The 10,530-nt window shown below is 42.1% G+C and overlaps 1 protein-coding gene across 1 annotated transcript in view; it reads left to right on the top strand.

Annotated features, from left to right (window-relative positions):
- Nucleotides 1–3,496: 3,496 nt before the first annotated feature.
- MORN3 (MORN repeat containing 3) overlaps nucleotides 3,497–10,530 on the top strand; it is a 29,031-nt gene continuing 21,997 nt past the window's right edge. Inside the window, exon 1 of the mRNA XM_050923964.1 lies at nucleotides 3,497–3,590. The gene's annotated coding sequence lies outside the window, so the exon portion shown is untranslated. The remainder of the gene's footprint in view (nucleotides 3,591–10,530) is intronic.

Here is a 10,530-nt window from a genome sequence, read left to right as displayed (position 1 = left end):
TGAAGGAAAGATAGGAAGAATATGAAGAGGCCAATATGGCTTCATCAGGAGCTCTTTAATGACCTGAAAATCAAAAAGAAATCCTACAAAAAGTGGAAACATGGACAAATTGCTAAAGAGAAGTACAAAAGAATAGTACGTGCATGTACAGACAAAATCAGAAAGGCTAAGGCACAAAACAAGTTACACATAGCAGAGGCCATAAAAAGCAATATGAAGAGGCTCTATAAATACATTAGGAGAAGGAGAAAGATGAAGGAACATATGGATCCTCTACTTAGTGGTGAAGGAGAGCTAATGACTGATGACATCAAGAAGGCTGAGGTATTTAATGACTATTTTGCTTCAGTCTTTACCAAAAGGATTAATGGTGACCAGATACTCAACACAATTAATATTAACAACAAGGGGGCAGGAATACAAGCCAAAATAGTGAAATAACAGATTAAAGCATATTTAAATATGTTAGATGTACGCAAGTTAGCAGGTCCTGATTAAATTCATCCTTGGGTACTTAAGGAACTAGCTGAACCAATCTCAGAACCATTACCAATTATCTTTGAGAACTCCTGGAGGACGGATAACTCTCCAGAGGTCTGGAGAAGGGCAAGCACAGTACCTATCTTTAAAAAGGGGAACAAAGAGGACCCAAGGAATTATAGATCAGTCACCCTAACTTCAATACTTGGAAAGATACTGGAACTAATTATTAAACAATCAGTTTGTAAGCACCTGGAGGATAATAGAGTTATAAGAAATAGCCAGAACAAATCTTGCCAAACCAACCTAATTTCCCTTTCTGACTGGGTTATTGGCCAAGTGAATAGGCAAGAAGCAGTAGACATGATATATCTTTCGTTTAATAAGGTTTTTGACACAGTCCCGCATAGCAATCTCATAAACTAGGGAAATGTGATCTAGATTAAATTATTATAAGGTGGATGCACAACTGATTGAAAAACTGCTCAAAGAGCAACAAAGAATCCTGTGGCACCTTATAGACTAACAGATGTATTGGACCATAAGCTTTTGTGGGTGAATACCCACTTCGTTAGATGAAAGCTTATGCCCCAATACGTCTGTTAGTCTATAGATGCCATAGGACTCTTTGTCACTTTTTACAGATCTAGACTAACATGGCCTACCCCTCTGGTGCTCAAAGAGTTACCAGTGGTTCACTATCAAACTGGGAGGGGGTTCCTGCAGGGATCAGTCCTGGGTTTGGTACTATTCAATATTTTAATCAATGACTTGGATAATGCAGTGGAGAGTATGCTTATAAAAGTTGCAGATGACAATAAGCTGGCAGGGATGCAAGCACCTTGGAGGACAGGATTAGAATTCCAAATGACCTTGACAAACTGGATAGTTGGTCTAAATACAAGAAGATGAAATCAATAAAGACAAGTGCAAAGTACTTCACTTAGGAGGGAAAAAATCAAATGTATACCTACAAAATGATAAATAACTGGGTAGGGGATAGTACTGCTGAAAAGGATGTAGGATGATAGTGGATCACTAACTGAAAATGAGTCAACAATATGATGCAGTTGCTAAAAAGGCTGATGGAATGGAAGGAGATATGATTTGCAGTGGTTCCTACTTCTTCTCTGAGTTTGTTCCACAGTCTGGGATCACTCCCTAAGAAAGACTATTTCTTGCACAGAGTAATCTTTATCCTTTTAGTAGAAAGTTCCATGCGGCCATGGGAATCAGAATTTGTCAACCGTAACCTTCAGCCTTTCAAAGTATAGCTCCTGGTGGATCTGTGTTGTTCCCCACACTAGTAGCATTTGCGTTTTTAATGGAAAATGAAGAAAAATTATTTAACTACCATTGTAAGCTCACCAGGGCAGCTTTTGTATGTCTGCCTCAATCAGTGACTGAGTTGGAATCAGCAGCCCCCTGTATCTGAGACAGCATTACAGGCCTACATGGTGTCATCCATTTAAGTCATAAATCATTGTCAAGTGTGTCCAAGGGCATGGAGCAGTCTTCAGTACCCTCATTTGGAATTCTTCACCATATTGTAATCACAACACTTCCCATGTGTGTCATGGAAAACGTTGACTAGATAACTGATTAGGGTAACACTGTGGTATGGATATTTCTTGCACATAACAGATGCAACAATAGCAAAAAGTGCTTTTCCATTTATGTGTTATTTGTGGTGTTTTTCATTCTTAGATTCTGCCTCATCCTCTCCTATTCTATCTGAGATGACTTCCCTGTACAAATCCCTATCTCACTGCTGTTCATCCTTTTCAGACTGCAGGCCAAACAAACTATTTTACAACGTTCAAAGAGCCACAAACAACACTCGACTCAGCTCACAAGTTCATATCAGCTATTAGCTCAGAAACAAGCACATCCGTGAATTTGTGAGTCACTTTTTTATCCAGTTTGGGCCTTTTTGGTCTGTCCTCATTTAACAGGAAATCCGCAAACAAAAAGTCCCCTCCTCCATGCAAAGCTTCAAAGGCTGAGTTCTTACTTACCTGGAAGAGTTTATATTTGCATACACCTCCCTGTAGAGAGATCCACTCAACTTTAAAAAGCTCATGTTGTTTCAGATAGTCCTTTGAAGCTTATAATGCTTCCCAGGGTTTTACATTAGTCAGATCTCTTCCTTAGAGGCCTTACATAAAATTCCACTATGATACATAAATATTTGCATTTTAACACGTGAACTAAAATACTTAAATTTAATTCAGTAAAATTTAACTTGATTTAGTTAAGTTTGTCCAGAATATTGCAGGAAATTATCATCTCTGTCACAATTATATTATTATTTTTATTACAATTGCATCTAGGGACGCCGATTGAAACTGATGCCCCATTGTGCTGAGCACTATTCAAACACAGTGAGCCAATATGTTCTCCTTCCTGAGTTTCCCCCCTTCCAAGCAGTGGCACCTTTCCTGTTCTGTGAGGTTCCCCTCCTTTTACCATTCCCAATCTGCAGGATCTCTGCTTCTCCTCCCATCTGGGAACTTCTTCTGAGGGAGCTTATGCCATAGGGCTGCCTGCCTGCCTGTCAACCTTTGAATTCACAAAGGAAAGCAGTGTAGAGCAGCCAGGGGGGAGGCACTCTTTGCAGGTTGTGAAAGGCTTTGGTTTGGCGACTCTTTGGAATGAAAGACATTATGAGTGTGAAATAGTCTGATAGCGTCTACCCACTCAAGCCACCTGTTTTCCTTTATTCCTAAAGACCAGAAAAAATATATAGTGTTGTCTTTAGTAGTAAGATTTCTGACTTATACAGTACAGGGATCAAGTATAAATGGAAATACACCGATATCCCAACACAGGTTGGATGCTAAGTTTTTACTTTGAAAAAGGCTTTACCTTAGACAGTTACAATAATGGCTGTAATCAGATGCATTTGACTCCCAACCTGGCATGAACTGCTTCCTAGGTACTCTTTAAACCTGGAATATGGATTTGTCTGTTGTGAAGAGTCTGCCAGAGTTGCTATGGTTACCCCAGCAGGGGTGGGAAGTTGTGTGCACAGGCTGTACATAGCTCACGCTGCTAGCACTACATTTCACCAGAGCTCCCCAGATTGCCTGTGCAGCAAAACCAAAGAGGTTAGTCTACCCTTATTTGTTGGTTAAAGAGGGGAGATAGAAATGACTTTATGTTAGGAACAGAGAGATTCGTTGTTACTGGCTATTCTCTTTTAATTGCTCTGGCACAGCAGGAAAATAAAGAGTTAACAATAAAAAGGTTTCTAGTTATTAGCATAGAGAGCTTTTCCATGTCCGTCTGTGCTCGCCCTCCTCCTGCTTTGCTGCTCTCAGAACTAGAACTGGACAATGGGCAGCAGAATTTGCCAGGAGAAAGGTTAAGGAGTCTTTTGGCATCAGGTTGGGGAATGGCTGATTCCTCCTAGCCCCTGTGGGAAGCTGCTAGTGCTAGCTCAGGACTCACTACAGAAATCTCTGCTACAGCAGCTACATACAAACTGAGCTGAGCTGTCGAGAGATCATTGGCCGCCAGCAAGAAGTTAGCACAAAAAGCAGCAGGATTTCCCTCTATTGTTAACCTCATCTCAGAAAACGAGCTCCCCAATGTAGATTCTGGAGATAATAGTCACAGATTTCTATACAGGGTTAGAGGTTATACAGGTAAGAAGGGAGGGGAGAACAGAAAAGCACCTGGTTGCTGCTGAGGATTCAGTTGCTGCAGCTACCCAGTGGAGCAGCAGGGCACCTCTGAGTGCTGCCCTCTATTAATTACTATCTGGCAGCCCAGAACCACTGCTCATTAGAGCAGAGCTGCAGGGATCAGAATGAAGGCACAACTACACCTTTACCTCGCTATAACGTGACCCAATATAACATGAATTCGGATATAATGCAGTAAAGCAGTGCTCCGGGTGGGTGGGGATAGGGCTGCGCGCTCTGGTGGATCAAAGCAAGTTCGATATAATGCAGTTTCACCTATAACGCAATAAGATTCTTTTACTCCCGAGGACAGCATTATATTGGGGTGAGATGTATTATCTCTCAGCATCCTAAACACTAAGGCCAGAATTCTCAGAAGAACTCAGCACATGGGGCACATGCTGGGTGCCCAGCTTTGAAAATCTGGCCCTAAAATGTCACCTCCTAGCATATCCTAAACTTCCACTGACTTCAGCTGGAGATTTCAGGCTGCAAAGGAATGTAAGACTGGGCCCCTAGAGGATGGTGGAGAACTCCAAAGTGTGTAACAAAGAGACAACTATCACCCCAAGTACTAAGCAAGTAGGAAATCCAAACTTATCCCAGGCATCATACACGGCATCCAAACAACAAGAATTGTAACTTAACTATCCTGACTAATAATAAAACTTCATTAATTAAAACTTTATTTTTAAAAACAGATGAGAAACACTCAGAAACCAGGTGTTTCTGAACATTAGACCTAACTTGAGTCATCTTAATTAAAACAATTATAATAAATCTTTAAGATATGGTATGCTATTGTCTCAATGTTTACATTTAAATCTCAACACAAATTTTGTTGAAGGGTCTTCTCAGACTTTAAAGTAGTTCACAGTGTTAACCACATCTACCAATAAAATTTATTCTCACCTGTTTCAAATACTCTACTATGCACATGACAGTGAACAGAAAGATATACTTTATCTCTGTGTTAAAGGGTAGCTAAACAAAGATGTCAAGTACAGTGCACTTTAATTTATACTCCTTCTACAGTCTGGCATAGTTTCCAAACTGTTCTCTAGAACACGCAATTGTCAGGCTACAAAAGTTGTTTACAATGAAGTAGCTCAAGTCCTCCTCCTGATTTCAACCTTTGAAAGCAGGTTCAAAGAAAATCTAGGACCCGTATGGAGCCACATGAATTAAATAGCGTGTCATTAGAGACTTGAAAAAAAGTGATATATGAACATAAGGTAACATCTGCAGCAAGCATACAAACCTGTGTAAGACATTCATTTTGATAATATACCATAAAGCAAATAATTTTAGTGGGAGCAACAGCCTCTAATGGTCACAAGTGAGAACTGCATCAAACAACATTTTTGTTCCGTTCTAGATATTTGTGAGAGGGTGAAACCTATGTATATTATGGCTATTAGTTTTATATTTCCTAACCTTTTTGTTTAAACTTGCATCCTCAACACTGCATTTTTATAACACAAAAGCCTATGGTAATGCAACATTAAGATGCCAAATCTGGAGGAAATGCAAAAGATAATTTTCTCATATACAGCTGTTAGGTCACCTGCATTGCACATGCTGTATTTTAAGAGAGACACTTAACAGACTAATTAGTAATATGTAAATTGTCAGTGAATTAAAGTTCACATGAAAATCTTATCTTTAACATTTCTGTTTTTTATTTAAAATTGTAACCTCAGAACTATATAAAAATAAGCAGTTGTATTTAATATACTTGTGCTGTTTGTTCTGAGGAAAAGGAAAACAGTTGCTGAAATCCTAGAGTTTTATGTTCTTGGAGTTTAGTGAGGGAGAGAGTCTTACCGTTTTCCTTTGTGTGCATGATTTTCCTTCTCTCCAATGAGTGGATATGTTTTGCCTCACAGAGCACTCTGGATGTCTTTAGCAGTTAAGAGTCTAATCTGGCAGTGCCTGAAGGAACAGTAACATGCACTTGGTTAATCTCTGTGTGCCTCAGTTCCTCATTTGCAAAGTAGGGACAACAATACTTCCTTATCTGACAGGGGCATTGTGGGGATAAATTCTTTGGTGTTTGTGAGGTGCTTAGGTATTACAGTGAGCAATCAAGCAGACAGTTGTAATTTAACTTGCTGAACTGCTCTTTCAGTGAAGTGAGCCCAGACACAAGTAATACAGAAGGAGTCTGTGTTAGGGCTGGTCTACAGTAAAAAGTTAGGTCGACCCAGCTACATTGCTCACGGGTGGAATCCACTAACACCCCTGAGCAATGTAGTTAAGCTGACCTAACCCCCAGTGTAGACAATGCTAGGGCCAGAAGAATTCTTCCTTTGATCTAGCTACTGCCTCTTGGGAAGGCGGATTACCTACACAGATGCGAGAACCCTTCCCAACGGCGTAAGAGCATCTAGGGGTGCCACTGTAGCATTTCAAGTGTAGACAAGTCCTACCTTAGACACTTTCCCCCCTTTTTCTCCATATGTTTTGGCATATAAATCAACAGACATTCTGCCAACCATTACCCCACCTTCTTCTCCCATGCACTAAGGGTATGTCTACACTACGGGATTATTCCGATTTTACATAAACCAGTTTTGTAAAACAGATTGTATAAAGTCGAGTGCATGCGGCCACACTAAGCACATTAATTCGGCAATGTGCGTCCATGTACCGAGGCTAGCGTCGATTTCTGGAGCGTTGCACTGTGGGTAGCTATCCCGTAGCTATCCCATAGTTCCCGCAGTCCCCCCCACCCATTGGAAGTCTGGGTTGAGATCCCAATGCATGATGGTGCAAAAACAGTGCCACGGGTGATTCTGGGTAAATGTCGTCACTCATTCCTTCCTCCGTTAAAGCAATTGCAGACAATCATTTCGCGCCCTTTTTCCCTGGAATGCCCTGGCAGACGCCATAGCATGGCAACCATGGAGCCCGTTTTGCCTTTTGTCACTGTCACTGTATGTGTACTGGCTGCCGCTGACAGAGGCAGTACTGCAGTGCTACACAACAGCATTCATTTGCCATTGCAAGGTAGCAGAGATGGTTACCAGTCGTTCTGTACCATCTGCTGTGCCATTGTAAATAGGCGATGAGATGACGGTTATCAGTCGTTCTATACCGTCTGCTGCTGTCATGGGTGCTCCTGGCTGGCCTTAGCTGAGGTCGGCCGGGGGTGCAAAGACAAAAATGGGAATGACTCCCTGAGTTAATCCCTCCTTTATGGTTTATCTAAAAATAGTCAGTCCTGCCTAGAATATGGGGCAAGTGTACTAGAGAACCAGTGTATCAGAGAACCAGAGAGCACAGCCGCTCCGTGTCAGATCCCGCAGAAATGATGAGCTGCATGCCATTCACAGGGAGTGCCCCTGCAACAACCCCACCCGTTGATTCCCTTCTCCCCCAACCTTTCTGGGCTACCGTGGCAGTGTCCTCCATTTGTGTGATGAAGTAATAAAGAATGCAGGAATAAGAAACACTGACTTGTTAGTGAGATAAAATGAGGAGGAGGCTGCCTCCAGCTGATATGATAGTCCAGGCAGGACATTAAACGGTTGGAGGGAGAGGAGCCCAGCATCCCGCTGCTATGATAGTCCGGGCAGTACAGAATCTTTTCTTTAGACATGAAAGGGGGTGGGGGCTGATGGAACTCAGCCCCCAGTTGCTATGATGAGGACGTTTACCAGCCGTTCTGTACCATCTGCCGGGAATGACCGGGAGTCATTCCTATTTTTACCCAGGTGTCCCCGGCCAACCTCACCTGAGGCCAGCCAGGAGCACTCACGGGCTGATGACGAGGACGGCTATCAGTCCTTTTGCACGGTACCGCCTGCCACCAGGGAGGGGAGGGGAGAGGATGCTGCTATTCATTGCCGCAGTCCCGCGTCTACCAGCAGCATGCAGTAGACATAGGATGACATATAAAAAAGTCAAGAAACGATTTTTTCCCTTTTCTTTCATGGGGGGTGGGGCGTTAAATTGACGACATATACCCTGAAACGCCCCGGACAATGTGTTTGATCCTACAGGCACTGGGAGCTCAGCCAAGAATGCAAATACTTTTCGGAGACTGCGGGGACTGTGGGATAGCTGGAGTCCTCAGCACCCCCTCCCTCCCTCCATGAGCGTCCATTTGATTCTTTGGCTTTCCGTTACGCTTGTCACACAGCACTGTGCTGTGGCCTCTGTCTATCATAGCCTGGAGATTTTTTCAAATGCTTTCTCATTTCGTCTTCTGTAACAGAGCTGTGATAGAACAGATTTGTCTCCCCATACAGCGATCAGATCCAGTATCTCCCATACGGCCCATGCTGGAGCTCTTTTTGGATTTGGGACTGCATCGCCATCCATGCTGATCAGAGGTCCACGCTGGGCAAACAGGAAATGAAATTCAAAAGTTTGCGGGGCTTTTCCTGTTTACCTGGCCAGTGCATCCGAGTTCGGATTGCTGTCCAGAGCAGTCACAATGGTGTACTGTGGGATACCACCCAGAGGCCAATACCGTCGATTTGTGGCGACACTAACCCTAATCCGATACAGTAATATCTATTTCAGCGCTACTCCTCTCGTCGGGGAAGAGTACAGAAACTGGTTTAAAGAGCCCTTTATATCGATATAAAGGGCCTCGTTCTGTGGACGGGTGCAGCGTTAAGTCAGTTTAACGCTGCTAAAATTGGTTTAAACGCGTAGTGTAGACCAGGCCTAAGCCTCAGCACAGCTCACAGGTAAAGCTCCTTTGCATGCCTCACACACATAGGGTTTGCTGCTGCACAGCACTGTTATGCTGGCTTCCACAGGTTTCTGTCATGATGCCTATTATTCCATTTAGCTCCTATATTCGATGCAGAAATAGGGCAATATTCTGGGCTAGATTCATCTTGTGATAACTTTAAATATTCACAATACAGTAAAGGAAAACTGAGCAAGCCTATAAACACACGTCTCAGGGTTTTGATGAAATCACAACCCAATTTAGCTTCTTTTACATGGTTACCATGATGTCATCAGAACCCAATTATGTCTGTGCATAACAACATAGACCATAGTTACCTGTGTAGTAAGTGTGGTTAAAGAGACACTGTTAAGGCTGAGTGTGGACTGGGTACTGAAATATACAGGAATCCTGCTCTCTGAAGTGTCTAAGAGAGGGATATCTTTGTATATTTCACTACTCTGCCTATTCACACGGATAGAATAGAAGGGCTGAGGTAGGGATTTGTTATTATTATTTATTTGTATTATAGTAGCACCTAGAGGCCTTGACCAGGTTAGGGCTCCATTGTGCTAGGCACTGTACAAATGCATAGTAAATTATAGTTACTGTCCCAAAGAGCCTACAGCTTGGAAACAAGATGTTAAAAGGTGGGTGGGACAAGTAAGCAGGTGGAGGAAGACAAGGCAACAATAATAGGGTGTATGATAGACTTGGGTGCACAATTCAGAGGTATTAAGCCAATACCAGCGGCATCAATCACAGTAATCACAATTTTCCCACTTGCTTAGTCACTGTCAAAAGGCTGGTTTTGTGCAGTCTTCACAGAAGTGGTGGCTTTTAAGTAGGGATTTGAAGGATGATAGTGTAATAACTGAACATTTTTACAAGGAGATCTTCTCAGTATGTAAGGGGCAGCATGGGAGGAAATACACAGATACTTGTTCGTGAAGTGAACAAATGAGCATTTGAGACTGGCTTTGTTGGAGCAAAGGTGGGGTCAATGTCATATTAAGATAATACGATGGATCACGAAGGAGCAGCTAAATTGTGAAGGGTTTTGGCAGTTAAGACAAGAAGATGGTGCTTGATGAGGTGAAGTGGGGGGACTTACATTAGGAAATGTGTAGATAATAGATTTTATTATGCAATGTAGAAAATCTGCTTTTATCCTTCTATTTCCTTGCTCCAAAGTGTTTGTGTTTAGTCCAATCCAGCATCTCTATCTTCTTTCCACAGACTTTCTATCAACATTCATTGTTATTGGTTTAACATTTTATGAACTTTCACTTACTTTCCAACAATGAAGCTCACAGTCAGGATAGGCTTGCTAGACTCCAATTATTACAACACTGGCAACAGAACCATTTGTTTTACCTTACAATAAATCCAACTGCTCAGAGACCTCCAAAGACAAGGAAAAACAATTAAATATATCACCACAAATAGCAAAGTCTGCTGTCTTTTTGTGAGGAACAATCGGCATCAAACACAAAGGTGCTTTTAAAAATTCAATCCCTCAAAATGGCTTTTGAACCAGCCAAGTCCATTGTTTTTTTCTTAGCCAATTAGTGAAAGAGAAATATAAACAGCTAACTCAACTTTATTTTTAAAAAAGTATAACTTCTAGCTTTCCCCTCTTCCACTCAGAAATAGCCTAAACACCTCTCT

The sequence above is a fragment of the Gopherus flavomarginatus genome, chromosome 15, assembly GCF_025201925.1.
Source record: "Gopherus flavomarginatus isolate rGopFla2 chromosome 15, rGopFla2.mat.asm, whole genome shotgun sequence".
NCBI lineage: Eukaryota > Metazoa > Chordata > Testudines > Testudinidae > Gopherus > Gopherus flavomarginatus.
This window is presented reverse-complemented; position numbering and strand designations above follow the sequence as displayed.